Below are 19,317 nucleotides of genomic sequence, written 5' to 3'. Positions count from 1 at the left end.
ACAAACCTTCATAATCCAATGACCATTGTTATCCCATCAAAATACAAATCTAAAAGCATCACATGGGTTCTGATGCCATTCACTAGACTGAGATAGGTATTTTTTTTTTAATATATTCTTACCTACTATTGAGTGAGCTGTGGCCAGTCTCACTCCAATCAAGAATTTAGTTATCTGTTAATCTCGTCTCCCTCTTCTATGCTGCTCCTTCAGATAAAACAAGCAACAAACCCCAAACAAATCTAGTTTACCTTCAATTATTTAGGTGAACAGAGTTGAGTATGACTCATCAAAATAAAACAGACCACTCTCCTGACCTCTAATCCTGTCTACTAGGACGTCCCCTACTCGGCTTTAAACAGATGCGCCAAATTCTGTGTCCAAACTAAATTCATCTAACCAGAATTTACCATCAATAAGCCCTATTGTCCCTGAACTGCCCCCATCTCAGTTGGTATCACTTAACTGATTCCATGCCATACTTCCCCTTCCCTCCACTGTGCGACCCCAAAGCATCCAGGCAGAAGAGCATCTAAGCAGTATCTGTTGCTACTTTACCCCCAAATAGTTCTCAGGTTAGCAGTCTTGCAAGTACCTGTTTATCACAAAACAACCAACAAATGCACACAAAGAACAAACATTGAAAAGAATCCTTCTATTGTCTCCCGCTCCCTGTCCAGTATTTCCCCTCAGGACATCTCACAGTGTGTTAAAAAGAAAACCACAGACCCAAAATGGTGTCATTTAGCCCAAGTTCTCAAATCTGGGCTCAATACCTAGTTTAACTGCAGTTTCAGTCTCCCCCAGAAATGTAGTCTTAATCAGTCAGGAATATTCTGATAGGCTCCAATAAGTCCGGCAGCGGCTCTCTCCAGCCCCCAAAGGTAGAGGAAGTAATTTGCATGATAAGATCCCCTCCACTTCACCTCAGGGAGAGCAACCTTGTCTGTAACAATCCTTTTCTTTTGCTAATCACTTTCTTGCCCCACCCTCTTTCCAGTAAAAATCTTCCATTCTGTACAACTCCTTAGAGTTCCCCTCTACTTGAAGATGGGATGCTGCCGATTTGTGAATCATTTAATAAAGTCCATTTGATCTTCAAATTCACTCACTTGAATTTTGTTTTTTAACACATGTCACTTGGCTTGAGGCCCTGCTTTTGGTTATTTCTATTATCACAGGTTTATACTATGAAAATGACTTGGCCATCATAATAACCATGCCTATCTTCAGTGCACTTCTTCCTTGACTGTAACCCTTAATTACTCTGAGGCCAGTTGTTTTCCTTCCAAGGTTTTTTAAAACTAACTTACACTTCTGAGATCAAAAATATGTTATAACTCAATAATATCATACTGTAAGATCCTATCATCTTATAAGCAGTGGTTAATATTAAACTGACGCTTCTGTTCTTTTACCATCCCTGGACTTTGATTCTGCTCTTTTATTTCTAAAGCTGTATAGGGTTTATTTTCATTGTTTATTTCTCTTTTGAATAGACAAATAGAGCTCCCTTTTCTGCCAGTTTTATTGAGATATAATTGACATATAATGTATTAATTTAAGATGTAAAACATAATTATTTGATATATATGTGCATATGCCTATATACTAGGCAATGCAATATATATATATATATATGTATATATATATGTTGCAAAGTGATCACCACAAAAAGTATAGTTAACATCCACCAGCCCACATAGTTACAAAAATATAAGGAATACTTCACACATTTGCATGTCATCCTTGTGCAGGGACCATGCTAATCTCTGCATAGTTCCAATTTTACTACGTGTTTCTCCCAAAGTGAGCACTAGAGCTCCTTTTTTTTTATCCCAATGAAAAACATTTAAACTTTCTGGCATTTTTCTTGTCTGGATTACTACAAATTATAGCACAAATTACAATTTACCTCATCTACTTTAATTCCTTTCCAGTCTGTTCTTTGGAACAGCCAGCAACAAGTCCAATCCAGCCACCTCCATGCTTAGTTTCCTCATAGTCAAACCTACCAAGATAATCACAACAAGCTGGTCACCATGCAGCCACTCCCTGGCTCTTCAGCAACACTCTTTAACTCTCCTAACTCCTATACAAAATCACAGACTGCTCTTGACCCCTGGAATTACTTGCAGTTCCCCAAATATGACAATTCATTCTCCTCCATGCCTTTACATAGATAGCTTTCTCTTACTCAGTAAGCATTCTGACCTCCTTCCTCTCTGCCTGGCCATTTCAGCTAGTCTTTCAAGATGCAAATCACTTTGTAACATTCTCAAATATCCACCTTCATCCCTCCAAGTCAGCCCTCCCAGCTGGGTCCAGCTTCTTATCTATGAAACCCAAGGACTTATGCTTCCATTTATCATGTGATTGCATTGTACCATTTGCTTATTTGTTTGCCTTCAGCAGTATAACCAAAGCTCCCTAAAAGTGGGGACCATATCCTAACCATCTTTGTATCACAAACATCCAGTAGTGACTGATACTAATGAAATCTAGGAAAAACATTTAACTGAGAATAACAATATTCGAGTAGTAGTTTGTTCTATAATGTTGCCATAGCTACATTGAATTGTGTTGGAAGTAGAAAAGGCAGTACCTTCCCTTGAACTACAAAGAAAACCAGGATCTCTCATTAAGGTTCAGGGTATTTCCACTGTGAAATATGAACTTTAATTTTAATAAAATGGAGCAGATGTCCTTAGCAGTTTAAGCAACTATTCTCTCATTGATATCTGTATAGCAGATGGCATAAATAACTCATCATGTATTTAAATGCTGATTTTAAAACTGATATAATATAAAATATTTCAAGTTTATTAGGTATGCTTTCCTTCATGAGTGCCTTATCAGGGGATTAGCATCCCTGCTAATTTTCAGACATGCTTTCATATAGTTTTCTCCTCCCTTGTTTTCTCCTGGGAGGAAGGCAAATGTCCTTTCACAACGATATACTTCTGCTTTTCTGGACTCAAAGTGCTGAGAGTTAAATTTGAAACACCACTCTAATAGCGCAAATATCATCATTTACATATTTTCGTCAGGAACCAAAGATGGAACACATACCCAATATACATCAACTGACAACAACCTAACAGAAGTTGCGTTGGTTGCCTTAGATGAGGATGACAAATCTAACATTGACATTGGAGGTAACAAATGTGGTCCGTGATCACATGTGGAAATGTGACCAGCCTAGTGAAAATAGTTCTTAGAGGTCTTATGAGGCGAGCCTGCATGGCCCGTATATAAATGTGCAGTAGTATTTATATGGTGTTCTTATTTAGCTTCCCATCATTCTTGTGTATATGAAAACAAAACAACGAAAAACACGATTTTTGCTTTCTGAAATATAATCAATCAAATATGATTATTCTCAATATATTCCAATGTTCTCTTTAGGATAGAGAATAAAAGTGGTGGAAGTTTCTCCATATTAGAATATGTCATGAATCCTTGGTAAGTAGGGGACACTGAGTCATCCTTTTTCTTACTATTCCTCACCACCCCCAACTCATTAAAAAGGGTAATGGCAATGCAAAACCCTGTGTTGCCAAATTTTAGAATTTCCTGGGCTTCCCAGAATCTTTCCCCAGGTAGGGACCAAATAAGAGAGAACACATTTAAATATAATAAAGTTTGCCAACAACCTTGAACTAGTCAACACTGTGTAGGACTCAAAACTCAGTAGGTAATGAGAACATCCAAATGTGGTTTTCTCTTAGTGCAGTGTCAGGCATTAAATATTACTGAATTGACTATTTCTGATGGATGGCCCGAGGTATTAAGTGGCTACTCATAATTTAGTATTAAACAAATTGCCACTAATAATTAACTTTTCCGACTATCTCAATGTAAACGTTTCTGCAATATCTTATGATCTGGAAAAATCACACAGCAATTATCAGAGGAGCCATTTTTTAAATCAGTGTTTGGTACTAAGTTAGGTCAAGGTCAGAGTTAAGGACAGAATCTATAGTTTGTGTTTACTAGGTCCTGTAGTATTTGACCTTTAAACTGCTGTTTCGTCATGCCATAGCTATTGCAGAGAAAGTGATCATGTTATATCCAATTTCGTTGCTAAAATATATACAAGGTCATTGCCTCCAGCAGGTGACTGGAAAAAATACAGTGTAATCTTCTTAATCGTGACACCCAAAATAAAACTAAGCATTTTTCTCAAGTCCTTTTGAATGTACTCAAAATGTAAATAAATGAAACAATAGGTTACCCATAGTCAGCTAGGATCAATTTAATATGGCCAAGCAGACAAAAGCAGTTTCCTTAAATAAGAGCTACCCAGGGTCTCATTAGTGCAGAGAAAAAAAAAAAAAAAAAAAAATCAAAGTCATGCTAAGGTGTATACCTTCATGGTGGAAAATTTCAATCCTCCAAACACCTCCCAGAAAAGAAACCAAAAGCAAGAAGAACAACAACAAATCTCTCAGGCAGATTTCAAAATCTCATTTAGACCCCTGGACTAAGGAAAAAAGTAGAAGTTCTAAATATACTGAGGTATATATTTTTACAAAGTAAGGTTGACAAGGCTGAAGACAGGCATGGAATGTCTCTTATTAGAGTGGCATATAGAATTATCACCACACGAGTTTACATATGGGAAAGTGGGGACCCCAAAATTCTGAAGAATTTTTTAGGAATTACATCTTAGGGAAAAAAAAGGGTCTGAGAATTGATTTTATGAATAAATAAAATCACATTTTTCATTTATCTTTTAATCCTGTCTTGCTATATTTAGAATGATCAAGGAAAAAGTGACTATAATATACTCTGCTAAAATACAAGCAATATAAGGTGGGAAAACATATTCATCAAATGATATTTATTCAACAATATATGTAAACATAAAGATTAAACAATACGTGTTTCTACTTTTTTAATATATCATTAAATTTATATTATATAATATTTATGCATATATAAAATGAGGGCAATCACTTATCACAGAGTTTGAGCTAAAAAATAATGCTGATAGCATTAATGGACTTCTAATCTATTTAATATTGTTTTGCAAACAGCTTTCAAAACCAAGCAATCTGATCTTTTCTAAATGGCATTATAGTAGGAAAAAGGTCATATGTTTAGGCCGGCAAGCCCATGAGGAAAATAATAGTAAGTTTCCAGTTAGACTCTGATGCTGATTAAATTAATATAACTGTCAACAGCTGGATCCTGAGATTAACACAGATGTGGGAACAGAAAGCAAACACAATTGTGGAAATGGAAGCAAATACTATGCTTATGGACAAAAGCCATCTGGGAATTGCTTCTTTGAGCAGGAGTTATAAATAGAGGCAGTTTGCCTGTAGAAAGTTCTAATACCTTTCTGTACAAGTACTTTATTATAATTTGGAGATTTATACCTAATTCTCTATGCCACTGACATAATCCAACCCAGGAGTATTACCAAAGCACAAACTGCACATTTACATTGGGGTGACTTATCTTCACCACAGAGTATTAGGAAATGAATAGTGCATGTTCTCCTTTTGCATATATATCCTTTTGTATCGAGAAACATTAATGATGAAGAATTTATGTTTTTGACAGGTATCCTCTCCGACACTTAAAGGAATTTAGGATGAATATCATATTGTGTCAGACTGGGCTTCCTTAAAAGTACCAAATATTATGTGCCTTGTTTCGGGGAGCTGATAGTGGGGCACACTGTGACACTATACAAGCTTCCTTTGTTGAACAAACTTAAAGGACTATAAGCTATTATTTCATACCCTGAAAGAACCAAGGCATAGGTACTAGGATGGGAGAGTTTCATGCAAACACTGGAACAGTTTGCCAAGGGGATGTTGTTTATCCACCACTTGCAAGTAGTTAATGAGAGGTACTTTGGATGCAGGGAATCAGTATCTTATGAGAGAGGCTAATACATTCAAACCATGGGGAATGAGAGAGGAAGAAGTGAACATCAGAGTGTTAATCAGGAGCCCAAAGGAGTGCCAGGAACTACGGTGTTGGAGCAATAAAGTACCAGAAGTCCCCTAAGATATTTGAGTAAGTGAGCAAGTGTTTCTATTGGAGGCCTCAGACTAAGCTATCATACTAGAACTCTTTCCCTCCATGTCTGTCCTTCACCCCTCTCTACCCTGCTCTTTACCCAGGAAACTAACCCCTGTAGATTATAGTTGGCAGGATCCCGTGCCTCTGACTTCCAGCTGGATTCAGTCATCTGACATAGATACAAGGGAAGAAGGAGAATGTAGTCAGTATTTTGAGCTTCCCCTTTGAAGAGAGTGAGTTGGCTATGTTTTCTGTTAAAGGGAACTACTCCTATCAATGCAGCCCCATCTTTCAGAGACCCCCTTTTCTGACTTTCGGTGTTGGTAACAGTTCTGTGATAACTATCCCTGGGCACCCTGCTATCCCCTGTGGTCACGAATATCTCACTCACAACCTGGTAAATAATCCTTTTTTTATTTTTTTAATTATTAAATTAATTAATAATTAAATTACTAAAAAATTTTGTTCAAGTATAATATACAGTATTATGTTAGTTTCAGGCATACAATATAATGATTCCACAACTCTGTACATTATTCAGTGCTCATCATGATAAGTGTACTCTTTATCTCCTTCACCTACTTCATCCATCCCCCCATTCACTTCCCCTCATGCAACTATCAGTTTGTTCTCTATATTTAAGAGTCTATTTTTTTTGCCTTTTTCCTTTGTTTGTTTTGTTTCTTAAATTCTGCATATGAGTGAAATCATTTGTCTTTCTCTAACTGACTTATTTCACTTAGCATTATATCCTCTAGATCCATCCATGTTGTTGCAAATGGCAAAATTTCATCCTTTTTTTGTAACTGGGTAATATTCTATTATATATCTTTTTTATCCATTTATCTAAGGATGAACATTTGGGTTGCTTCCATATATTTGCTATTGTAAATAATGCTGCAATAAACATAGGGATGCACATATCTTTTTGAAGTAGGGTTTTCATTTTCTTTGGGAAAATGTAGTGGAATTATTGGATCAAATGGTAATTTTATTTTTAACTTTTTGAGGAAACTTCATACTATTTTCCACAGTGGCTTTATCAGCTTGGATTCTACCAAACACTTGAAGAAGAGTAAATACCTATTCTTCTCAAACTATTCCAAAAAATAGAAGAGGAAGGATAGATAGGAGGTCAGTATTACCCCGATAGCAAAACCAGATAAAGACACCACAAATAAAGAGAACTATAGGCCAATATCTCTGATGAAAGTTGATGCAAAAATCCTCAACAAAGTATCAGCAAACTGAATCCAACAATACATTAAAAAAATCATTCACCATGATCAAGTGGGACTCATTCCAGGGATACAAAGGTTATTCGACATTCACAGATCAATTGATGTGATATATCACATTAACAAGAGAAAGGATAAAAACCATATGTTCATTTTAATAGATGAAGAAAAAGATGTAGATGTAGAAAAAGCATCTGACAAAATACCACATCCATTCATGATAAAAACTCTCAACCAAGTAGGTTTAGCGGGAACATATCTCAAGATAATAAAGGCCATATATGAAACACTTACAGTGAACATACTTAATGGTGAAAAACTGAGGGCTTTCCCTCTAAGATCTGGAACAAGACAAGAATGTCCACTCTCACCACTGTTAATCAAAATAGTACTGGAGCGTTGGTGGTATAGTGGTGAGCATAGCTGCCTTCCAAAATAGTACTGGAAGTCCTAGCCACAGCAATTAGACAAGAAAGAGAAATTAAAAGGCATCCATTGGTAAGGAAGAAGTAATATTTTCACTGTTTGCAGATGACATGATACTATGTATAGAAAACCTTAAAGACTCCCCAAAAAACTACTAGACCTGATAAATGAATTCAGTAAAGTCACAGAATACAAAATTAGTATACAGAAATCTGTTGCTTTTCTATACACTAATAGTGAAGTAACAGAAAGAGATATTAAGAAAACAGTCCCATTTACAATTGTACCAAGAAGGATAAAAGATGTAGGAATAAACTTAACCAAAGAGGTAAAAGATCTGTACTCTGAAAAGTATAAAACATTTATGAAAGAAACTGAAGATGATACAAACAAATAGAAAGATATTCCATGCTCATGGATTGGGAGAACCAATATTGTTAAAATTTCCATACTACTCAAAGCAATCTTCAGATTTAATATAATCCCGATCAAAATAGCAGCAGCAGTTTCCACAGAACTAGAAATCATCCCCCTTTTAAAACCTTCCCCTACTTTGTAACTTCAGAAAGCCATCCGTTTCCTGTGGCAACCCTACCTGTATAGTGCTTTAGATAGAGAAGAAACACATGGAGATACAGAAATAAACTTTCCTGAGAGTCAAGAATATGTCAGCTCAAGAGAGCAGTCACTAATAACTTTATGAACCTAAGAAAGTCATTTACCTTCTCTAGGTATCTTTTCATTTTAATAAAAAGAAAATTTGAACTTCTGGAACTAAGGTTTATTTTTGCATCTAAAATTAATCTTTCTATCGTTCTAGACACAGAAGTAATCTGATTATAAGAAAATTGATGTCTTTTATATCACACCCTTGTATCCTGGGGCATGCTGCTTTATCAATATCCATCCCCTTTTCCTTACAGAATCCCCAAAGATTTGGGGTGGCAGTATGGTCAGCATAATAAGATAGGTTATTTATACTTTTTAGAAGAATGGGGCAGCCAAGTGATTCATCACTCAATGAGGTAAAAGTCAAAGTTACTGGGTGGGGTATCTGGAAACATAAGGGATGTCCCAATTGGGGTTGCCCTTTCTGCCATTTGGCTTTTCTCTTCTCACCTGAAATGTGGACTTGATGGCTGGGGTTGGGAAGCGTTCCTGACAGTGACAGCAGCAGTTGCATCCTATGGCAAATGGAGGAGGGCACTGATAACATCATGGAAGTGGCACCCCAGAGTTGGATGGCCTATCTTTCAATTTATCACCTGGTAGACCTTATTTAATGCACTCTTTTGACTTTCTATAACATAAAGTTGTGTGTCTCTTTAACTCATAGCAAAACATTAGCATTAAGTTACACACACACACACACACACACACAAACACACACACACACACACACACTCTGCGCTCCTTATAACACTAAGGTCAGAACTCTACTCCGATGTCCCAATAAGCCCTCCTTCCCCTTCCTTATCTTGTATTTAACCCACTCCTCAAAATTTACCAGGACTGTGCTAAAAGCACACAGGGTTTTAATTTCTAATTCTGAAAGTCATAGGTAACTTGTTTTAATTCATGAGATTTGCTTAATCTACAATTTGTCCATTTACAGTTAAATACCCAAGAGAAACTCTTGCACAGGTATGTATGTAAAGAAAAATGTTCACAGCAGCATGGCTTTTAACAGCAAAAAAACCTGGCAAGTGTATACATACACTATGGAATATTATACTGCATTGAAAATGAGTGCTTTGCAGCAACATGCAATAACATGGATGAATATGTCAGCAAAATAGTGAGTGAAGGAAGCATATCCTATAAAACAACACCCAGCTTATTAACCTTTTCATCAAGTTAAAAAAATGAAAACCGAACAGTATGTTTTGAAAAATGCACTGTTGAGATACATTTGTTTTTACAACTGTTATTTAAAGGCAAAGAACTGAAAAATACAGATTTCAATGTTGAGTGTCAATTTTCTAATTTACAGTTATTAAGTAAATATACCCACATATGTGTAAGTGTAGACAGACCAAGTGCCTTCTATAGAAATTAGGAAGTTGACATTCCATTTTCAGTTGGAAATACCGATGTACACAGCCCAAGTTAAACTTGCTAAAAGTCCAATGTTTAGCTCATAAATATTTTCTGGCTCACTTTTTTAAAAGCAATCAAACCTCTCCAGAAAACCTTCCAAATTCAGCAGATTTTCCTTTCATTCCCCATAATTTATCAGCTTAGAAAAATATGTATCAATCAAATATGCCACCCCTTTTACAACTCTGCCATTCAAACTCCTTCAGTTACCTTCTAGCCTCTTTTGCGTTGCTGGGATATTAATGGGAGAAACATCAAGCTCACAGAAGGGACTAGGCACTGATTATTGCATATGGTTGAATAGTAAGAGACACAAAAACCCTTCAGTGACAATCTCCTAAATTCAGCTTCTCTCAGCCCAGCATTCAAAGTTCCTCACAATCAGATCTCAGTCAACTTTTCTAACTTTTTAACTTTCTCTCAGTCCTTCTCCAGAAACTCCACCACAGCCAAACTCCTGCTTCTCCCCAAACAATCCATGGACTTTCCTGTATCAGAGTTCCTCCCAAGGAGTATTTTTGTTCACTATATTCTACATGCATGGGAGGCTCTTCTCCTTTCTACAGATTTAAATTCTATCCATTCTTCAAAATTCAGTTCAATTTTTATCACTTCCTTGCTGATATTTCCTTAGAACTGCTGTAACAATTTTCATTAGTAAAATCACTTGGTAACACATTTGTACCTCCCATCTCACTAGCTCACCATTATCTGCCAGGACTTACCCCAGGGTGAGAGAGGCTCAGTGGATTCCAAAATATCTTCAACTACTCTCTTCAACTACAGTGTTGGGATTTTCTTTAAAGTGTATAATTTTATTTTTCTCTCATCTTCCCAAGTAAACTTCTTTGACAGAAAGAGCTATGTCTATCACATACTTACTTCTCTGACCTTGCCAAGTTCATTGCTCGTAAAAAGTACTCCATAAAAACTACTGATTTACTTTAAAAGGATAAAAACATTAAATTTGTGATTAAGAATTACCTCAATATATTAATTGCTTTGCTTTTAAAAATACACAAAGAAACCAAGTGCCTTCTACAGAAACCAAGCGCCTTCTATAGAAATTAGGAAGTTGACATTTATCTTCTAGGTAAGGTCACAGAAGATTCAGAATCAAAAGTTAGAGGGAAAAATAAACAAACAATAACAACAAAAACTCAACACTCTGGGAAACAAACTGAGGGTTACAGAAGGGGGGGATGGGGTAACTGGGTGATGGGTATTAAGGAGGGCACGTGTGGTGATAAGCACTGGGGGTTATATGCAACTAAAGAGTCATTGAACACTACATCAAAAACAAATGATGTACTACTATATGCTGGCTAACTGAACATAATAATAATAATAAAAACAACACTCTTCATAAACAAATTTACCAAAATATTCCAAAGTTTTTGAGAAAAATGTTACTTCCATAGTCAGGTGGCATGGAATGCTACTATTAATTTATAATGCTATTACACTATTTCCCAAACTGCATCTGAAGATTTGTTTTCTTTAATAAACCTTAACGTATTCTAGTATACATATTTTCACTTTCTTTATTGCTGACAATGTTGCAAATTTATGCTAAAAACAGACAGACATGTCCTCTCAGTATTTTAGGTCTTCATTAATAGACACATTTATTTAGAGTAAACCAATAATTCAATAGAAGAACAATTTCTACTACTACTGTCTACCCTAAAAAACATTTTCATTGTTTTCATACTGTACATATATGTGTGTGTGCATGTATATATGTATATATGTATATAAATGTATACGTATATGATATACACTTACAGATACAAACACATATCTTGCTTATGTGTTACTCATAGGAAATTATCTGCAATATTAATAATGAGAAAATATGTTTTAAATCAAGGAGTCATTTCTTTCTTTTTTTTTTTAAAGATTTTATTTATTTATTTGACAGAGAAACCGAGAGAGGTAACACAAGCGGGGGGGGGGGGGGAGAGGGAGAAGCAGGCTTCCCGTTGAGCAGGGAGCCCAACGTGGGACTCGCTCCCAAGACCCTGGGATCATGACCTGGGCCGAAGGCAGATGCTTAATGACTGAGGCCCCCAGGTGCCCCAAAGAATCATTTCTTATTATTTTCATTAACAGTACGTAGTCTGGGTGTTTAGCATGTGAACATAATGAAATCAGGGAAGACGGTATTGATGTTTTGTTACAATTACCTAGCATATAATGCCTATCACACAATGAATAATTAAGAACACATGAGTGGTGGTTTGTGATTTTCTTGCCAAACCTTTAAATGTGTCCCTTGTTGTAGGGAATAGTATGAAGTCATTATCATAAATTCAAATGCAGTGGTGTATGTTCAGAATTAGCAGCTTGTATCGTCTTACATTATTCTTAGACAATAAAGTGCTTACTTACATAATTTATATTCACATAATACTAATTAGCTCCAACTGTGTGACATTTTATTTAATACTAAGAAATCCAATTATGGGATCATTTGATAAATTAAAAAAAAATCATGCATTAAATCCCTGGAGATAAATGGCATGAGTGCATGAAATAACTATAGGTTAATTTCTGGCAACATATTAGTAATCATATCAAGATGTCAAATAATCCTTTCAAGTATTACAGAGCAATTTAGTAATGTTAAACCTGAGAAGATAGAAGATATTTCATATGAAGATGGTAGTGATGGAAAGAAAGAATGAGGAGAAGGAAGAGTCAGAGGAGAGAATAATCTAACCCCGTGTAAGTGAGAGAAAATAAACAACTAACCATGCAAAAGGCGAAGTAATGGAGCAGGGAGAGATGTGACATGTTTGAGTCATGTTGTACAGATTAAAATGAATTACAAAAATTATAAAGTGAATAACAATTACTGTAATTCTGGACTAGAGAAGTAAATGGATTGATTTTTATTGTTTGATCAATGGATCGACTAAGAAATTCTAATGACAGGAAGGTATGACATGGAATCATGTCAAGTGAGAAAGGAGGCTAGTTGATTAGGTAGGAGGCTTTATCTATAATTTAAATATGAAATGATGACCTGAAGCAGACAGATGTTTGGAAATGGCAGAAGAAGGAACACACACAAAGCATATGACAAGCCAAGATTTAGAACTTGATGGTGTGGAAACAAAAATGAGTGAATAGTATTGCAATTCTGTGGGAATGAGAAAGTAGATACCAGGTGTTTACTTTCCTGAGGCTAGACAAGCAAGATTCTCTCATTCCTTCTAACCTGAAGAAGGGCTTCATCTCTCCCTGCAGTTAATTCTGTTTAACTGTTTGAATAAGCAAACTTGTTTAGATGAAGTCTGGTGGTCACTCAAAGAAAGCTCCCAGTTCTCTTCATGGAGAAGCAAAAATTTTTAACAGGATCTGTCCCTGAGGACAGTTCAGAAGTGCTTAATATCTGCTCCCCATATGAACTCTGAGCAAGTTTCGATATGTGTTTAACTATAGGGGGAAAAACACAATTCTTCTCCAATCACCTGGTAAACTAAAGGAAAAGGAAAATATTAAACTTCAGTGCAGAGAAAAGGGAAGTGTAATCTGAAATTCACGAAACAACAACAAAAAACCTTAGTGGTGTATATGCCTATACTATGGAAGGCATATTCACAGCGTCCTGCTGGCTAAATAGCTCTGGCATACCAACACTTGCCGTGAGTTGACTCCTACACAGCCAGCTGGCACTGGTCAGCCCTGTATTTCTTCAGATGTTTTCTTCCTAAGGTGGTTTTCCTGCTGCCGGTTTCTAAGATACCAAGAGCTGAATATATTGCAATTTTCTACCCTTAAATGTCAAAACAATACAAACAAAAACACACAGTGGCTGCTGCCTTCAGAATGTACTTCACTGGCTTATCTTTAATTTATTTTTGTTTTTTATTTTTTTGTGACCAGTGGTCTAAAACCCAGGTTTTGGCTTATTAAAAACATTTTTAAAATTCCACAATTTTCTGTGTTTAGGGTTAATGTTTAAGCCTCATAGCTGCTCTGCTGAGAAAAAATCCTTTTGCTTTTTTCTAAAATATCTGAATATTTCTGTGTTTGTCAAAATCCATTAAGCCTTTTCTTTTACATAACCCTAGTTTCTCTGGCAAATTAGTTTGCAACATCCAAGTGCTTTATTAGATTTGACCAAGTTGTAGCTTTTGCTAACATCACCTGTAAAGAAAAATTTATTGTCAGGGGGCGGAGCAAGATGCCGGAGGAGTAGGAGACCTGGATTTTGTATGGTCTCAGGAATTCAGCTGACTAGGGATCAAACCATTCTGAACACCTACGAACTCAACAGGAGATCGAAGAAGAGAGTAGCAACAACTCTCTGAACAGAGAAGCGACCACTTGCTGGAAGGTAGGACATGTGGAGAAGTGAATCCGAGGCGATATTCGGGAGGATAGACGGCTGGGGAGGGGGCCTCCGTCAGCCGCTTCTGGCAAGTGATAGAGCCGCGGAGCACAAAATCGGAACTCTTAGAAGCCGGCTCCGCTGAGGGACGTCGCTCCAGTGGCTAAGCGGGGGGTGGAACCCTCGCAGGACAGTGTGGTCTCAGGACCCTTGGGGTCACAGAAAACCCAGGGGTGCCTGAGTGCAGCAGAGCTCTCAGGTATTAGAGCAGGGAAGCCGATGCTGAGATGGAGCCGAGGCGCGGGCTCTCAGCTCCGGGTTGCCATAAACTGTGATCGGCGGCCCAGTTGGGCCACTGCTCCTCCAGCAGGGACCCAACAAGCGGCAGAGCTGGGGAGTCTCCCTTCCCCCCCCCAGGAGTGGCGCAGGAGCGCACCGCAGGGATCTGCTGGGTTTGGAGACTCCACACCGGGTCGGGTGCCAGAGATAGAAACACTCGGTCACAGGCCGGGTGAGCACGGAGTGCGGTCGGAGACCAGGGAGACAGGAGTGACTGCTTTTCTCTGGGGGCGCACTGAGGAGCAGGGCCCCGAGTTCTCAGCTCCTCTGGGTGGAGATTGGGAGGCCACCATTTTCACCCTGGTCCTCCAAAGCTGTACCGAGAGCTTGCAGGGAACAAAAGCTCCTGAGAGCAAACCCAAGCACCTTGCTTAGCCCGGAATGACAAGGGCGGGGCAATTCCACCTCCCACAAAGACATTTGGGAACCACGGCAACAGGCCCCGCCCCCAGAATATCAGCACAAACAGCCAGCAAGCCAAGACCAAGTTTACTGATCAAGGAGAAGGAGAGAACTCCAGCACTAGGGGAATACTGCACATAGAATTCATGGCTTTTTTACCATGATTCATTAGTTTTTCAAAGTTAATTTTTTTAACTGTTTTTTTTTTTTTAATTTTTCTTTTTCCCTTTTTCAACCAACATCTTATCAATTCCTTTTTTAAAAAAAACCATTTTTTATTTTTCATTTTTAGAGTCATATTTTATCCCTTCATAGTAGTTACCCTTATTTTTGGCATATATATATAAGTTCTTCTCTCTTTAAAATTTTGAGATACAGTTTCTTCTAACAGATCAAAATATACTCTAAATCACTAGTGTATGGCTTTGTTCTAGTCTCCTGCCTGATCACATTCTCTCCCTTTTTTTTTCTTTTCTTTTTAATTTTCTTCTTTCTTTTTTCAAACAACTTCTCATCTTATCAATTCCTTTTATAAAATCTTTTATACTTTTCATCTTTACAGTCATCTTCCATCCCTTCATTGTATCAACCCTTATTTTGTACATATATAAGTCTTTCTTCCTTTAAAATTTTAGGAGGCACTTTTTTCTAAGAGACCAAAATACACCCAAAATCTAGTGTGTGGCACTGATCTATGCACTAGCCTGATCATATTTGATCATATTCGGGTTTTTTTTTTTTGTATTGTTCTGTTTTTGTTTTTATCTTTTTGTTTTTTTTCTTTTTTCTCCTTCTTTTTTCTTTCTTTCCCTTTCTTTTCCCCTGGTTTCAGGTCTTTTCTGATTTGTATAGAGGATATTTGCTGGGGACGTTGTTAACCTGTTAGCATTTTGTGCTCTCACTCATCTATTCTCCTCTGGACAAAATGACAAGATGAAAAAAATCACCTCAGCAAAAAGAACAAGAGGTAGTACCATCTGCCAGGGACCTACTCAATACGGACATTAGTACAATGTCAGACCTAGAGTTCAGAATCATGACTTTAAAGATATTAGCTGGGATTGAAAAAAGCATGGAAGTTATTAAAGAAACCCTTTCTGGAGAAACCCTTTCTGGAGAAATAAAAGAACTAAAATCTAACCAAGTCGAAATCAAAAAGGCTATTGATGAGGTGCAATCAAAAATGGGGGCACTAACTGATAGGATAAATGAGGCAGAAGAGAGAATCAGTGATATAGAAGACCAAATGATGGAAAATAAAGAGGCTGAGAAAAAGAGAGGAAAACAACTATAGGATCACAAGGGCAGAATTTGAGAGATAAGCGATATGGTAAGACAAAACAACATTAGAATAATTCGGATACCAGAAGAAGAAGAAAGAGAGAGAGGGGCAGAAGGTATATTGGAGCAAATAAGAGCAGAGAACTTCCCTAATGTGAGGAAGGAAACAGGCATCAAAATCCAGGAGGCACAGAGAACACCTCTCAAAATCAATAATAATAGGTCAACACCCCGATGTCTAATAGTAAAACTTCCGAGTCTCAGAGACAAAGAGAAAATCCTGAAAGCAGCTTGGGAGAAGAGATATGTACCCTACAATGGTAGAAACATTATATTGGCAAGAGACCTATCCATAGAGACCTGGAAGGCCAGAAAGGACTGGCATGATTTCTTCAGAGCACTAAATGAGAAAAATATGCAGCCAAGAATACTATATCCAGCTAGGCTGTCATTGAAAATAGAAGGAGAGATAAAAAGCTTCCAGGACAAACAAAAACTAAAGGAATTTGCAAACACGAAACCAGCCCTACAAGAAATATTGAAAGGGGTCCTCTAAGAAAAGAGAGAGCCTAAAAGCAGCATAGATCAGAAAGGAACACAGACAATATACAGTAACAGTCACTTACAGGCAATACAATGGCACTAAATTCATACCTTTCAATAGTTACCCTGAATGTAAATGGGCTTAAGCCCCAATCAAAAGACACAGGCTATCAGATTGGATTAAAGAACAAGACCCATCGATATGCTGTCTGCAAGAGACTCATTTTAGACCCAAAGACACCCCCAGATTGAAAGTGAGGGGGTGGAAAACCATTTACCATGCTAATGGACACCAAAAGAAGCTGGGGTGGCAATCCTTATATCAGACAAATTAGATTTTAAAACAAAGACTGTAATAAGAGATGAAGAAGGACACTATATCCTACTTAAAGGGTCTATCCAACAAGAAGATCTAAAAATTGTAAATATCTATGCCCCTAACATGGGAGCAGCCAAATATATAAGCCAATTAATAACAAAAGCAAAGAAACACATTGACAACAATACAATAACAGTGGGGGACTTTAAACCCCCCCCCCACTGCAATGTACAGATCATCTAAGCAAAAGATCAACAAGGAAATAAAGACTTTAAATGACACATTGGACCAAATGGACTTCACAGACATATTCAGAACATTCCATACCAAAGCAACGGAATACACATTCTTCTCTAGTGCCCATGGAACATTCTCCAGAATTGATCACATCCTAGGTCTCAACCGGTACCAAAAGACTGGGATCATTCCCTGCATATTTTCAGACCACAATGCTTTGAAACTGGCACTCAATCACAAGAGAAAAGTCGGAAAGAACTCAAATACATGGAGGCTAAAGAGCAGCCCACTAAAAAATGAATGGGTCAACCAGGAAATTAAAGAAGAATTAAAAAAATTCATGGAAACCAATGAAAATGAAAACACAACTGTTCAAAATCTTTGGGATACAGGATAAAGGCAGTCCTGAGAGGAAAGTATATAGCAATACAAGCCTTTCTCAAGAAACAAGAAAGGTCTCAAATACACAACCTAACCCTACACCTAAAGGTGCTGGAGAAAGAACAGCAAATAAAGCCTAAACCCAGCAGGAGAAGAGAAATAATAAAGATTAGAGCAGAAATCAATGACATAGAAACCAAAAGAACAGTAGAACAGATCAACGAAACTAGGAGCTGGTTCTTTGAAAGAATTAACAAGATTGATAAACTCCTGGCCAGACTTATCAAAAAGAAAAGAGAAATGACTCAAATCAACAAAATCACGAATGAAAGAGGAGAGATCACAACCAACACCAAAGAAATACAAACAATTATAAGAACATATTATGAGCAACTCTATGCCAGCAAATTAGATAACCTGGAAGAAATGGGTGCATTCTTAGAGATGTATCAACTACCAAAATTGAACCAAGAAGAAATAGAAAACCTGAACAGACCGATAACCACTAAGGAAATTGAAGCAGTCATCAAAAATCTCCCAACAAACAAAAGCCCAGGGCCAGATGGCTTCCCAGGGGAATTCTATCAGACATTTAAAGAAGAATTAATACCTATTCTCTGAAACTGTTCCAAAAAATAGAAATGGAAGGAAAACTTCCAAATTCATTTTATGAGGCCACCATTACCTTGATCCCAAAACCAGACAAAGACCCCATCAAAAAGGAGAATTACAGACCAATATCCTTGATGAACATGGATGCAAAAATTCTCACCAAAATACTAGCCAATAGGATCCAACAGTACATTAAAAGGATTATTCACCATGACCAAGTGGGATTTATCCCTGGGCTGCAAGTCTGGTTCAACATCCGCAAATCAATCAACGTGATACAATACATTAACAAAAGAAAGAACAAGAATCATATGATCCTCTCAATAGATGCAGAAAAAGCATTTAACAAAGTACAGCATCCTTTCTTGATCAAAACTCTTCAGAGTATAGGGATAGAGGGTACATACCTCAATATCATAAAAGCCATCTATGAAAAACCCAGAGCGAATATCATTCTCAATGGGGGAAAAGCTGAGAGCTTTTCCCCTAAGGTCAGGAACGCGGCAGGGATGTCCACTATCACCACTGCTATTCAACGTAGTATTTGAAGTCCTAGCCACAGCAATCAGACAACAAAGAGAAATCAAAGGCTTCCAAATCGGCAAAGAAGAAGTCAAACTCTCACCCCTTGCATATGATATGATACTGTATGTGGAAAACCCAAAAGACTCCACCCCAAAACTGCTAGAACTCATACAGGAATTCAGTAAAGTGGCAGGATATAAAATCAATGCACAGAAATCAGTGGCATTCCTATACACCAACAACAAGACAGAAGAGGGACAAATCAAGGAGTCGATCCCATTTACAATTGCACCCAAAATCATAAGATACCTAGGAATAAATTTAACCAAAGAGGCAAAGGACCTGTACTCAGAAAACTATAAAATACTCATGAAGGAAACTGAAGAAGACACAAAGAAATGGAAAAACGTTCCATGCTCATGGATTGGAAGAACAGATATTGTGAGGATGTCAATGCTACCTAGAGCAATCTACACATCCAATGCAATCCCCATCAAAATACCATCCACTTTTTTCAAAGAAATGGAACA

The 19,317-nt window shown here is 37.3% G+C and overlaps 1 protein-coding gene and 1 non-coding gene across 2 annotated transcripts in view; both read right to left on the bottom strand.

Annotated features, from left to right (window-relative positions):
- HCN1 (hyperpolarization activated cyclic nucleotide gated potassium channel 1) overlaps nt 1-19,317 on the bottom strand; it is a 413,758-nt gene that overhangs the window by 139,808 nt on the left and 254,633 nt on the right. The window lies entirely within an intron of this gene.
- LOC112820474 (U6 spliceosomal RNA) lies at nt 1,713-1,817 on the bottom strand. The gene has a single exon (XR_003207147.1). It is a non-coding gene; the product is annotated as a U6 spliceosomal RNA (small nuclear RNA).

The sequence above is a fragment of the Callorhinus ursinus genome, unplaced genomic scaffold (genome assembly GCF_003265705.2).
Source record: "Callorhinus ursinus isolate GAN/ISIS: 27379988/994484 unplaced genomic scaffold, GSC_fseal_2.0 scaffold3, whole genome shotgun sequence".
In the NCBI taxonomy this organism is placed as follows: domain Eukaryota; kingdom Metazoa; phylum Chordata; class Mammalia; order Carnivora; family Otariidae; genus Callorhinus; species Callorhinus ursinus.
Note: the sequence above shows the minus strand (reverse complement) of the source record. Positions and strands in the feature narration are given on the sequence as shown.